This window comes from Cricetulus griseus, chromosome 2, assembly GCF_003668045.3.
Source record: "Cricetulus griseus strain 17A/GY chromosome 2, alternate assembly CriGri-PICRH-1.0, whole genome shotgun sequence".
Lineage (NCBI taxonomy): Eukaryota > Metazoa > Chordata > Mammalia > Rodentia > Cricetidae > Cricetulus > Cricetulus griseus.
Window position 1 is genome coordinate 393,644,559 of NC_048595.1, and position 14,681 is coordinate 393,659,239.

General features: G+C 42.5%; 1 long non-coding RNA gene across 1 annotated transcript; it reads right to left on the reverse strand.

The window, feature by feature from the left end:
• Positions 1-3,804: 3,804 nt before the first annotated feature.
• On the reverse strand, positions 3,805-14,399 carry LOC107977336. Its single transcript, XR_003481420.2, has 3 exons — positions 14,132-14,399; positions 5,223-5,295; positions 3,805-4,850 (listed from the first exon to the last, which is right to left on the reverse strand). It is a non-coding gene; the product is annotated as an uncharacterized LOC107977336 (long non-coding RNA).
• Between the last annotated feature and the right edge of the window lie 282 nt (positions 14,400-14,681).

Here is a 14,681-nt window from a genome sequence, read left to right on the forward strand (position 1 = left end):
TCCATCTAAAAGCAGTTTTGTGCAGTAAGGTTTCTCTGTAAACTTTATTAAAGACTTTTAGGATGTCTTTATGTAACCTTTTACCTTGTGTCATAGTATAACAATGTGTGTTGGGGGCTCCCTTACAGAGAACCCATTAGAATTTGTAGAGAGTGTGAGTCTGCTATTGGCAAAAGAAGTTAGAATTGTCTGTACTTAGGAAAAAATTTCCACATTTTCCATGACTAAAATCTGTAGACAAATTTGGACAGATTAGATTGATTACTACCAGAGATAGGATTTTCTGGTTTCCCTCCCTAAAGTTAACAATAATCTTTAGCTGGTTCACATCCAACTTCTGCTGATGACAGAGTGGGGGTGAGGTGAGGACACAATGGGATGACAACTGTTGTGCCAGAAGATCCACTTGATTTAGCATATATTAACTCCAAAGAAAGATCATTACAATTGATTCTAACCATAATTTCTCATAGCTTGGGAATAGCCGGGGGAGAAAACCAGGCCAGATAAGAAAATAATAGAGACAGCCATCTTCCTAAGAGTGAACACAGCCCAGAGTAGCAGACATCCTTGTTACATATATCAAAAGCCTAAAATGGTATGGCATACAGTTGCTGCCCAATGTTTGCTTTGTGTGTTGTTATTTGAGTGTCATATAATTTTTAAATGTCACAAAATATTATTCTTCTTTTGAAAATTTCAACCACTTAAAATGTAGACACTATTCATTCCTCATAGAAGGGCTTCATCTGGCCATAGCCTGCCACTTGTTCAGCTGTGCTAATGTTCTTGCCTGTGGTAACAACCTCATAACCATCCATGTAAGCAGTACCACACAAGAAGTTTCTCTGAGAACCACGCTGGCAATAACATCCCCATGCAGAAGGTCCCTGTATCTCCATACAGACTAGAGCGTCAAGTGCAGGCTGATTGGCCGGAACATAATGTGTGCTCATGACGGAAGCCAAGCAGCAGGCTTAGTCATTTTCCTCCATAGTGTCCAATACCTCACTGAGCCAGGTTCCCCGAGAAGGAGTCTACTTTTCCCCACCCCACTCCTTTGCCAACATTTGTTCTGTCTACCTAAAATGCCTTCTCTACCCCATGCTTATCTCTTTGTGTGAGAAGTCTTTCCTTTCTTCCGCCTTCCTCCCCAAACCTAATCTACTCCACACACGCTCCAGCCAATTGTAACCGCTCCCTTAGCATTGCATTCTCTGCAGTAGATGCTATATTTTAAATGTATTAAACAGATTCTATTCCCTGTAATAATTGTGTAGATGATCTCCTGCTTCATATTAATCTATTCAATGTCAGAGACTGCAGGCTCCACTTTTAGAGAGGTCCCTGCTCGGATTCAACAGTGGGATTCAATGAATATTTGTGAAATGTAAATGAACAGCCTAGAATGGCTCAGAAGAAAATCACGTAAAGAATGTGAAAAGCCCTTCGCAATTTCACAAAACAAGAAAATAAGTGGTTTTCATATTTCAGAGTTTCTTCTAAAACGAAGCTGTAGATAACAGGAGAGAAAGAAGACATTGTTTCTTTTATTGAGTTCCTATTCATCTTATGAAAAAAGATATTGAAAAATCAAATTATTGAAGCTTAATTAACTGTTATAATTGGCATTAAATGAAAGGCTCCCAATTAGCTGTAAACTGAGTAGACGGCAAAGGAATCTTGCCGAGACAGAAGGCTCCCTGGACACTAATAATAGCTACAGGCAATTAGCCACACGTGTTCATGAAGCACGGCAGAGAAAGAGGATTTAAGCTTAGCTGGACAGGTCAGAAAGCAAATCCTCTATGCTTAGAAATGGAAACCACCAGATCAGAGTCACTAGTTTCTCTGAGAGGGACTGTCCACGAACAGGGTCTGTTAGAATGTTCTGGCTTTCTTTGAATTCATCTTATCTTCATTTACCCAGTGTCATGTGGTGTTTGCCTCACTCCTTCTGGAACCATCAAGACATTACCAAGTAGTAAGAAGAGTAGCTCATTGTTTAAGCCCAAACTGATTGCTAGAAGCCAATTATCTGTAGTAGCAGGAAAAATAATAAACTTGTCGTTGTCTCACACAGGCACTGTGACACTTCACACTTCCCTTCTGGGGCCTTCTGTGCATGGGGGGTGTTCCTACATACTAGGCAATTCTTTGACTCACCTCCAGCAGGGTGTCATCTAATTAGATTCTGGCACTATCTACCTGGAGTTAGAGTCAGACCCCACAGTTTAAGGGCTCAAGGCTGTTCCATATTTCAAATGCTAATTGCTAGTTTAGGAGTTCAGAACCTGACCAACCATCCATAAGTTAGAACTTCTCATGACCCCTGCCTTGGGTTCAGACATTTTCTAGAATGCCCCACAGAACTTAGCAAACAGTTTACTTACCCATTTATTATAAGGGGATGTAGTATTCAGATAGAAGACATGCCAATGGTAAGATATGAGGAAATGGGCACAAGTCTCCGTGTTCTCTTGGGGTACACTCTCTTCCATGCACTCAGCAACCCCAGAAGCTCTCTAAATCCAGTCCCTTGGGGTATTTGTAGAGGCATCAGTGCATAATCATATTTAATCAAATCACTGATGAGGATCAATTAGCTATTCATTCAACCCCCAGCTCTCTCAGGTCAGAAAACCTCTAACCAATAGTTGGTCCCCCTGGTGTCTTAGTTACTTTTCCATTGCTGTGATAAAACACCACCACCAAGGCAACTTTGTAGAAGGAAGTGTTAATCTGGACTTATGGTTTCAGAGGGACATGAGTCCATCCATCGCCATCATGGCGGAGAAGAGTGGCAGCAGGCAGACATGGCATATGAAGCAGAGGCTGAGAGGTCACATCCTCAACAGCAAACATGAAGCATGAATGAGTCTTTAAACTCCCAGGGCCTGTGTCTTGTGAAATATGGCCTCCAACAAGGCCACACCTCCTATGACTCCCCAAACAGCACTGCCAAATGGGGATCAGGTAGCCCAAAGGGAAACATTCCCAATCTCACCACTTGTTAACCTGCCGCTACACTGAAACCATCCTGGACCCTAGCTGTCACTAACTTCTTTATTGCCCATAAAGACACTTCTCATTTCCAAAATTTCATGTTTGGGGAGCTATGCCCCAGAAAAGTAATATAGACATCACACAGGACAAAGACCCAAATTTGTTTCTTGTTATATCACAGTATCTAAGATGTGAAAATTTTACTGAGGTGAGGCATTTCTGTCCCAGTTTGCTGGGACAGAAATTTAACAATTTAACAATGTTAAATTTAAAATTTAACAATGAGCACCAAATGTGTGCTTATGGCTTCTTTTACTTTTGATTTGACAGGCATGTTGCTGTTTCAGTGGGTGGGGTTACAAAACAAGCAATAAAATATCACAGACAAACAGAGTGAGAATATTAAAGGAGTATGAAAGCTAGCTGAACAACATGACTGAGGCCAGGTTGGTGAACAATTACCAGCCTACTTTACCACAGGAAAGCATTTACTGTGAAGGACATTTCAGGTGCAATTTCCATGCCATGTAAGTAGTTGTCTTAGTTATGGTTTCTATTGCCGTGAAGAGACATCATGACCATGGCAACTTTTATAAAGAAAAATATTTAACCGAGTAACTTACAGTTTCAGAGGTTTTGTCCATTATCATCATGGCATGGCATGGCGGCATGCAGGCAGACACAGTGCTGGAGAGGGAGCTGAGACTTCTACATATTGATATACAGGCAACAGGAAGTGAACTGTATCATTGGGCATGGCTTGAGCATAGAACTCAAAGCCAGCACCCACAGTGATGCACTTCCTCCAGTAAGGCCACACCTACTACAACAAGGCCACACCTCCCATTAGTGCCACTTCCTTTGGGGGACATTTTCTTTTAAACCACCACAGTATTCAAGAGTAAGTCAGCCTCTGCAGGTTCCCCAGCTGTCAGTCCAGAGTCATTGAACTCCCACCAGCTCAGGTCAGCTGTTTCTGTGGATTTCCCCAACATGGTCTTGACCTCTTTGCTCCTGTTATCACTCCTCCCTCTCTTGGACTGGATTTCAGGAGCTCTGCCCAGTGGTCAGTTGTGTATCTCTAGAGGAGATAAAATTTTTAAGCAAACTTCTACACCTCTGTATTAATTTCAGACAAGGCAAGTTCTGAGTAAGGCAAGTTAGGTGTGAAGACAGAATTGAACAATGACAAGGGGGTCAGTTCATGAAGAATACATAACAATTCATACATAGTTGCTTAGCAGTAGGGCATTCAACTAGATGAAGGAACTTCGGCAGAATTACACAGAATCGAGTTAGTCCATTTTACAGTTGGAGACTTTTGGTGCTCGGCACCACTGTATCTAAGGCAGGCGAAGAGTGACAGCAGCTGGGAGTGCAGTGACTATGCAGTTTAGCAACAAGCAATATGGTGAAGTAGTGGTTTGGTGGCAGGAATGGTGGCCACCAGGTGGGGTTGTTTCTATAGTGATGAATTCTCAGAGGTGGAGGTATGCCATCGTTCCTATCTCCAGAATAGGGCTCTGGTTCCAAGGTGCCACCGAATTGTAACCACACTGTCCATGGGATGCAGGGCACACCACCAACTCCTCCTTTGGAGACAGTGGATCTGTTAGATCCCAGGCAGCTTTCTCTGCTGGGCCAACTGCCTATGAGGGCTACAGAGGTTCCCTTATTGACAAGCCTGTAAGAGTCCAAGGTGGTTCCAGTCCTCTGATGTTCATGGGTACTGTCCTTTAGTTGTTTTGTCCGAATGTGACAGTTGGTTCTTTGCTTGGCTGTTCTTGTGGGAGGAGGTGGCCACTATACACATGTATCTTATTGACATGACTCCCCCACGAACTCTTAAAAGTCAAGAATAAGAAAACAAAGAACTCAATTAAAATGAAGGCCAAGACCTTAACAGTTCGCCCAAGAGGATATTCAGATGGAACATAAGCACAAGAAGAAATATTCTATGTGATTTGTCACTAAGGAAATGCAAATCTAATCAACACTACAATCCTATCAAACTTCTATCAGAATGGCCATATACAAAACCCAGCTCTCAATACTAGAAACAAGAGCAGCAATTTTTGTCCATTGTGGGGGCACTTAAAAATGCTGTAACTGTAAATGGAAACAATTTGGCAGCTTCCAGAAAAACTAAACACAGCCCCGCTTTACAACAATCATTCTTTTGTGTTTACTCAAATGACTTGGAAGTGAATGTCCACCTGTGGATGTTGATAGCATTCATGATCCAGAACATGGAAGCTTCCAAAGGTAAATGGGCAAGTAGATTGTAGCCTGTCAAGACAATGGGATTTTATTCAGCAAGTTGTTCTCTGACTTCCACATGCTTCCTCCCACCACACACACAAATAAATAAACCAGCGTAACAAAAATGTTAAGCTGTCAGAGCTTGAGACGTACATTTCATTTAATGCAATAAGAATTTTCATGTCTAACTCCACGCACTTCTTTTCTTCAGAAATGCCGTACTAACTGGCTTTGCAGGAGACGTCAGTGAAGTAGGGAAATTACTGTAAGTGAGAGAGGTTTCCACTTCACATTTCACCATGTCTAAATGTGGGTGGCTTCTCCCGTCTCTTAATTGCCAAGAGATTTGTCGGATTTTTACATTACTCGCCTAATTGCTTATATCCTTTAGAAATAGCATTTTAGATACTGTTTGTCCTTAAGCTGTCGCCCTTGAGCAAATAACATGAATGTTCGATTTGCTCTCACGACAATAAATGGACAAGGTTAGTGCTGACACCTACTGTTGGCAGAGGGTATGAGTTGCCACTCTTTTTGGAAGACTCTGGGAGCTGGACAATCGAGTAACTGGTGGGACCCCAGGAAAACCTTGCTTGTCATCCTGAAAATGGGAGTGACATCCTTAAACTCCTGAGACAGACACGGAAGGTTCTGGGAATGGAGGATAATAAATGTCAAGAGAACTGTCCATTTTTTCACCCACGAGCTTTCCTGGGTGACTTTTCCTGGGAGACCCTTAGCAAACCCTTTAAATCTTGTATTGTTTCTGTTCTGTGGAGCCTTACAACACACTGAATGGCTTCAGAACTGTTTCGTAGGGCTGGCGGGGGGGGGGGTAGGAGTACAGAAATATTCCTTTATCTTGCTCTTTTTGTGCAGACACATCGGTCTAAATTCTAAACTTGATTTTTTTTTTTTTTTAAACTGGCTATCTTTGAGTCATCTTTATTTTTCCTCTCGAGATATTTTCCACCACAACTTGGGTCATAGCTCTTGTATTATGTCACGCTGCTTATTTTAGAAGCTGTGTATCATGTGAGGTGCCACACTTCATCGCCTCACAGTTACTCAGGTGTCCTGTGAATAGCTGTAACCCAGAGTGGTGGGAAGCGACCCAGAATGCAATTGCAATTAGATGGAAACACACACAGCCTAGTTAAGGGCTCAGCGGGATGTAATTGTTAGGCAGGAATTTCTATACAAACTCAAAAAATGTCAGTGTCTGACATTATTCATTCTTGTCAACTCAAAGGAGGTTTGGGCAGGTCTGGAAAGATAGACTAGAAACTCAGGAGCTTTGATATACATAATCACCTGCCCCCCACCTCTGATACCGCCCCTCCCCCCAACACCCCAGCTAATGGCCATACCTAGTTTTACAATTGTCTTCTTGCATCCCTGCTTCTCACTCTCTGTACCTCCTTTATGTGATCCATTATGCATCAGAAAACAATATATTTGTTTCTAAGAACTGTTAGGGACTTTCCTGTGATGATATTTTGTTTATGCTATAATTAACAAAGCTTGCCTGAAGATCAGAGTACAGAGTGAGCAACACTAGTTAGCCATAGACACCGGGCAGTTATGACGCACACCTTTAATTCCAGCACTCAGGAGACAGAGGCAGAGGGATCTCTGTGAGTTCAAGGCCACTCTGGGCTACATGAAATTGACCCAGTCTAAAAGAGAAACAGAGCTCACACAAAGGTGATCCCAGTACTTGGGATCACATGCCTTTAATTACAGCACTAAGGAGGTAGAGACAGGGTAGTGATAGGGAGGTAGTGATAGGGCTGGGCAGAGAGAGGACTATAAGGCGGAAGAAGACAGGAGAGAGATGCAGCCTGAGAATCAGTGTGGTGTAAGGAACAGTGCAGGCTAAGCAACACAGTCAGAGGCAGTCTGGGGACAGGATCGCCCCTTTGGTCTGAGCATTGGTAGAGGTAAGAACTCTCTAGTGGCTGGTCACTTTGCTTCTCCGATATTCCAGCTCCCCCCACCAATATCTGACTCTGGGTTTTTGGTTTTTTTTTTATCATTAATACTGATTAGAATTCATGCCATACCTTCCCTTCTTCCAAAATAAGAACTTCCTAAGCTGGTGTGCTGGCTCATGCCTCTAATCTTAGAACTTGGGAGACTAGGGCAGGTGGATAGCCATGGGTTCAAAGCCAACCTTGGCAACACAGTGAGCTCTTGGCTAGCCTAGGCTACAGAAGGAGACCCTATAGCAAAAAAAAAAAAAAAAAAAAAGGGAGACAGGGATATAGGAAAAGAGAAGTAAAGAAAAAAAAACCCTCAAAATTGGCCACAGATTTAAGGGTAAAATGAAAAGTATAAAAGTTGCATACTCTCTTCCTTTTATTTGTTTTCAAATCAACTCAAACAAATTAGTTCATTACATTTTGCATTTCTGAATTTTTTTTAAAATTTGAGTTTTTATAGTGGGAGTCATTTTTGAACAGAAGGTTGTGCCCAAATTTGGAACCCCAAAATCACCAAGAAACCCATTCCAATGCAAAATCTTTAATAAATTTAATGAGTTAACTGTATTAACTCAGTTCCTCAGTCTGTCTAACACAGTGGGTGAAGTGAGAAGGTCCTGGAGGGGCTGAGGGGTAGGGAACTTATTGGGTAGAGCAAGGGGATTGTCTAGGGGTCTGCAATAGTTTCAGGACTGGTGCACTTCTGGGCTTGGGCGACCAGTCCTGTGTTGATTGGTCAACTAGTTGATATGGCCTATAGGCCCTCCCAGGGTGGTTGCTATGCTCTGTATGCAACTGTTACTCCACTGATACTGTAAAGCATAGCCAGAGCTTGTAAAGCACATCCAGAGCCTGCCGGCTAACTTCTGATTGGTTCCTTGCCCACATGAGGGTATCTGACCTCCTAGTGACTAGGAGGTCGGATAAGGTCAGGAAGCTCAGCACATTTTGCTGAGTCAGAGGCCTACATCTTGCTGGGTCTTTTCTGCAGCCTGTCATGGCTGCCAAAACAGGGGGCGGGGTGAGGGTCTGGTCCCTTCACAGAAGGATTATTCCATGGCAGGCCCTGACAATCAATGTATTTTTAACATATGCACTCCCCTCCCCCACCTCCTCCCATAACTAACTTTCCACCCTATCTGTAGTGTTTTGGTTGATACTGTTTATCAAGATGAGGAAGTTCCTGCTATTATTGACAGTATTTAATCTTTTTGTTTTTTAAATTATTTATATTTTATATTAAATATGTGAATGAGTGTTTTGCCTGCTTGTTATGTCTGTCTATCTATGTGTGCCTGGTATCCATAGAAGCCAGAAGAGGCCGTAGGATCTGCTGGGATTGGAGTTATAGATGGTTATGAGCCACCATGTGAGTGCTAGGACTCAAACTCAGGTCTTCTGCAAGAGTGGTCAATACTAACTGCTGAGCCATCTCTTGAGCCCCCAGTTTACTGACAAAGTTCTTGCAGATGTGAGTCCATCGAATGCATTTCTTGGGTTTATGACAATGTGATCCTTTTTTCCTTTAGTCTAGGATTAGCCTGCTGCTTGTAGGGACAATGATCCCACCTTGCGCACCTGAGACAGCCTCCACTCTACTGTGCTGCAGAGCTCTGCACATATCATCTCATTTGCTTTTGCTAATATTTTAAGGATTTTTACTCCTATGTTCCTGAGAGATATTAGCCTGTAGTTTTCATTCTTGTGGCATCCTTTTGTAGGTTGGGAATAATACCCTCCACTTTCAATTATTCAGAAATGAATTGTTGTGCCCAAATTCTGAAACCTCGAAATCACGAAGAGACCCATTTCGATGCAAAAGCGAAGAGTCTTTTATTGTTGTTTAAGGAGCTAACCCCATTAGCTCAGGCCCTTCGTCCATTCATCATGGCGGATGCTTGGAGAGAAACCAGAGGTGGGATATATATTGGATAGAGCAAAGGGAGTATCTGGAGGTATTCAGCAGTCTCAGGATTGGTGCACTTCTGGGCTTGGGTGACCTGTCCTGTGTTGATTGGTCAACTGGTTGTTATGGCCTATTATAGGTCCTCCCAGGGTGGTTGCTATGCTCTGCATGTCACTATAAAGCACAGCCCTACCAGCTAAGTTCTGATTGGTTCCTTGCCATGAGGAGGGTATCTGACCTCCTCCTAGTGACTAGGGCAGGAGGGGAAAAGCCAGGTAAGCACATGTTAGCTTGTCGTGGCTGCTAAAGCAGGGGGCTAGTGCCTTCAGAATATAGCTGCTCACACTCTCCTTTGGAAGTGCTGGCTAGCATGGCATACGGTTTTCTATTCATTTACTTTTAATCTGCGTATGATTTTGGTATGGTGAGTTTCTTGTAGACAACATACATTGTTTTAGGTTGCCCTGTTTTATTTGAGAATCTTGTACATGCAAACTGTTAGGATAAAGCATGAAGGGAACCTTGGGTGGCAGGGAACATGGCCGATTCCATGGCAGGCCAGGGTGACCGAGGCAGGGGACAAACACCCCAGGCAGACAGAGTTTACGTGAAAAGTTTTATTAGAAAAGGGAGGAAGGGGGAAGGAAAGAGAAAAGAGGTCAGAGACACAGAGAGGACAGAAGAAAAGATCGAGACAGGAAAAGTCCTGTGTGCTCCATGGGAACAGCGGGAAAGGGAGCAGGAAAGAGAACTGGAAAAGGGCAGAAAGAGAGGAGAGCAGAGAGAGAGAGAAGAGCAGGAAGAGAGCGTAAGTGAGCGGGGCGGGGAGGAGGGGGGTCTTTCTTTCAGGGGGGTCCTTTGTACCTGTGTGCAGACTAGTACTCATGGAACCCTGGGCTGACCAGGGTACTGCCTGAGTGCATTCTGCCAGGTGACAGGGGCAGGCCAGCATAATGCCTGAATCCTTGCACATACAATGTGTTTTTGCTCAATCCCACCCCTTTTTGCTCCACTCCAATTTCTCCCATATCCTCTCCAATACCATTTCCTTACAAATTCATGTGTTCTCTCTCTTTTTTTTTAACCCCCTACCTACCAATATTTTAATGGGTATATTCAGAACACTGACATACTTTATTTCTACTTTTATCTTCTACTTGGTTTCATTTATTGTGGATTTAAGATGTTCTTATTGTTATTGTTGCTTTAAAAAAAAAAAACAGAACCTCAAAGTGGCCTAGAACTTGCCATATAGATCACACTAGCCAGGACCTGCTGCAATCCTCCTGCCTCTTTCTCCTGAGAGCTAGAATTATCAGTGTGCACCACCATGCCCAGTATTGTGTTTCGATTTTTACATGGATATATTTTCTCTCTTTTCTTAGCAGATCATTTTATGTGTGCCTCTTTAGAGCCTTTCAATCCTTGCTCTGGAATGCACAATATACATTTCCGCCTAAGGAAGTCCATTTTCAAATGAGACTGCACCATATATCTATACATTTATAGCATATCATTTCCTTCTCTTCTGTCCCAATACCTCCTCCAACATGGGAGGTGGGGTCTTTGTAACCCAGGCTATCCTCCAACTTGCTAATGTAGCTGAGGATGACCTTGAGTTTCTGACCCCTCTGCCTTTACTTCTCAAGTGCTGGGAATGATTATAGACATACGCCACCTTACCCACATGTGACATCGCGGCTGAACACAGGACTTCCTGCATACAAGGCAAACACTTTACCAGCTGAACTATGTCCCCAGCTCCCAGAAAACTTTATATAATATTTCTTGAATCAGGTCTGCAAGCAACACATCTTCGATTTTTGTTTGTCCATGAGGCCTTAAGACATGTCTTAAGACATGATTTTGAGTGATACAGAATTTAGTTTAGTGCTGTTTTTCACTCTACAACACCTTAAATATCTCACTCCACTTCTTGGGTACATGGAAACATCGATGTATTCCTGCCTTTGTTTATTTATAAGTAAGATGTGAATGTTTTCCTCTCTCTCGTTATTGGAATATGGCATGTCTCTGTGGCTTGGTTAGGTTTGGGTGGGGTTGAATTCATTCTATTTTATGTTCTTCAAGTTTATAAGATTTATGTCCTGGAGCCTGACACAATGTACATTTCCAAGGAAGCAAGCCCGCTTTCAAGTGACACTGTGCCACATCATGGTATGTGATGTAAAATCTGGTCATATTTGGTGCATGATCTGGTAAATCTGATGTATAATCTGACAAATCTCAGCCATCATTGCCACAAATATTTCTTTTAGTCCATTGTCTCTCTTTCTTTGGTACTATAGGTATGTGTATATTGCACCATTCAGAGTTTTCCCACATCTCTTAGATAGCCTGTTAAATTTTGTAGTCTTTGTTTTCTTTCTCTTTTAGTACTAGAATTTTTAGTGATATGCCCCCTCAAATTCAGGGACTGTGCTCAGCTTTGTCCAAGTTGACTAATAGGCCCATCAACAGTATTATTTCTATCACTGTCGTCTTCTTTCTTTCTTTCTTTCTTCCTTCCTTCCTTCCTTCCTTTTTTTTTCCCCATTCTGTGGAATTTGTGTTTGGCTTTTTCCTGAGATTTCCATTTCACTGTCTGCATTACCCAGCTACGTCTGCATGCTGTCTGCTTTGCCCATTATAACCCTTAGCACATTAATTTTAGTTGTTTTACATTCCTGGTCTAATAGGTCCACTCTCCCTGCTCTGTCTGGTTCTGATACTCACTGTCTCTTCAAATCATGCTTTACTATTTGGTGTGTCTTATTGTTTTTATTCTTTATAACTGAACACTGGGCTATCAGTATAGGTACTTTAGGTCTTAATTAGGAGTATGGCCATAAGAGGAGCTCAGTAGTTCTGAGAATAAGCCTGCCTTTTAGAGAGCCTGGGCCTCTGGGCTGAGATATTGACAAATGGTTCTCAGTCCCCAGCCTCCAAATGAGGCAGGCTGGCTATAAATCTAGGTTAGATGTTTCATTTTTCCCAAGCAGAAGGCTGGAGAAGGCTGGAACTGTGCACCTCTTCCTCCTACTTGGATGCTAGAGCGTCATGACCTGAGAGCTCTCTTCACACAGGTCCACTGGTTCCCTGCTTTGGTAGTCTCCTCTGAGGGGGGAGCTTGCTAAAACAGAACCCTTAGGTGCATCAAGAATGGTTCCTTTTCCTGTGCCCTGACTTGAAAGTGTAAGATTTCTTCTTGATATTTAATATGGAACTAGGCTGTGCTCCTGCAGGTACAACTCACAAGCCTTTTACTCCTACCCAATCTCCAGATAGCCTCAAACCTGTGCACACTGAGTCTCCAGCCATGCATCAGTCATAGCTGTGGTTTCTCTACCTCCGCAGTGGCCTCCATGGAAATCTCTGCTTCAGCAAGTTGAGATTCTGTCTGATCCTGGGACATGAGTTTGTCCTGTGGGCTCACTTCTCTTATGGATTTTGGAAGACTTAAGTTTTCGGTGTATACAGCTCTTCACAGGCAGAACTGGGGATCAGAGCACACCTTTATTTCTTCACTTTTCTCCGGAGCTCTATTATGTTGCCTGCACACTGGCATTTTTGAAGTGCTGAGTACCGTGTGTGTGTGTGTGTGTGTGTGTGTGTGTGTGTGTGTGTGTGTGTGTGCGTGTGTGATAAAAATGTTCAATTGAGTTTACTCAGCTTGTGAGAGTTTGTCCAGACTTGAGGTATCTGAATCTTAAACAACTTGTACTCGTGAAGGAGAAAGAAAGATGACCTAGGAGGAGAGTCATTGTTGGGATCCCATGGGGCAGGATTCCTAATGCCTGGGTGACTCAGGACACTGGCATTGCACTGAAGTGCCCTCCGCATTCCTGGTACACCTATGTTCTTTCAGCCACTAGTGGGCACGTGCTAGTCCTTAGCTTTGAGATGTATCTTTACTCACTCACCTGACCTCAAAACCAAATAATCATTTGGCTATCTCCTTATCCACAGAAAACAAGACAACCTAAACATCTTTTTTTGGTCAAACTTTCCCCCAAAATCTCAGATGTCATTCCTAGCAAGGGATTTCCTAGCATTCCTACCTCTCCATTTCAAAGGCATTTTCAAAACATGTACATCCTTCAATCAATATCAATGTGTTTATGTCTGGTAATTTTCCATAACTATTAATCCTAAATAGACAAATACATAGATGGTGATGTTTATGACCATGCTATTTATAACTCTGGGTTACTGAAAACAGCTTGGTCAATGTAGAAGATGCTTAGATATTGTATGACACCTCTGTACCTACGACACTGTTCTTTATTCCACCACTAAAGATGATATTGTGAAAGAATATTCATTGGTATGGAAGATAAACAAAAAATATAAGATTTTGTTATAGGTACCTTTGTTATTATTATATATTATAAAATGTATATTCAATATTAGGAAACATATGGATATGTATATTTAAAAGCTACTTAACAAAATTCTCCCAGTGGGAGACGGTTCAGTGGATCATGTGTGAGGACTATATTCCCAATCTCCAGCACCCACATAAAAGCTGGGCTGCCATTGTGGCTTCCTGTAATCTCAACATTCAGGAGACAGAGACAGGATCCTTGAGTCAAGCTGCCTAGCTTAAATTGAAAGACCATGCATTAATAAATAAAGTGGAGTGCAAACAAAGAAGACACCCACCATCAACTGCAGGACTACAGGCATGTGTGCACCTATACACACACCTGTCTACACACATGCAAATGCAAATAGACACATCAATGCTGATTAATGTTGGATGATGCAATTATAAGTCTTAATATTCTCCTGCTTTTTCTTTGTATTTATGTTTACTATAAATCAGTAGTAATTAAGCATTTTTAAAGACTATAGATTTTAATTTCTGATGGATTTGATATACATATTACACAATTATTTCTATCAAAAATTCATCCATAAAGCTTAAGTGGCTGATGGAACACCAAGGGAAGAGCTGAAAGTCACTTACGAAGTTGGAATGAGCCCAAGACAGAAGATGGAAAAAACCAAGCTTCTATGGATGTTTCCCAGAATTTTTAAGAGTCCAGGATCATCTTAACCCAGCAATTCCTGGTAGCATGGGATCCCTGCGACACGAAGAGGAAGTGATTCAGACTGAAAGGGGATAAATCATTCAATGAATAACCAGAAAAACATCTCAAGTCAGGACTCAAATCAGGATGTGTCCTCATTAGCTCATGAGCACTCACAAGGCGCAAAACCAAATATGAAAGAGCATGAAGGGCACCCATGAGAAGGGCAGCAAAGGATAAGTGTGTGGGGGTGGCAATGGGTGTGGTGGGGTGTGTGATGGACTGAGAAGTACCAGCAAAAGTTAGCCTTCCTTTATTTCCAAGTCTCTGACCCGGGAGCAGGGTCAATATTGTGGTCCCCTTCCGTTTCCCATCCAGTGTCTTCACCTTTCATATGTGAACGCTGAGTCTTAGAATGGCTTCTTTAATGAGGTCTCGTTAGGACAGCCACTGGACCAGACAAGTGAGCACAGTGGGAAAGTGGCT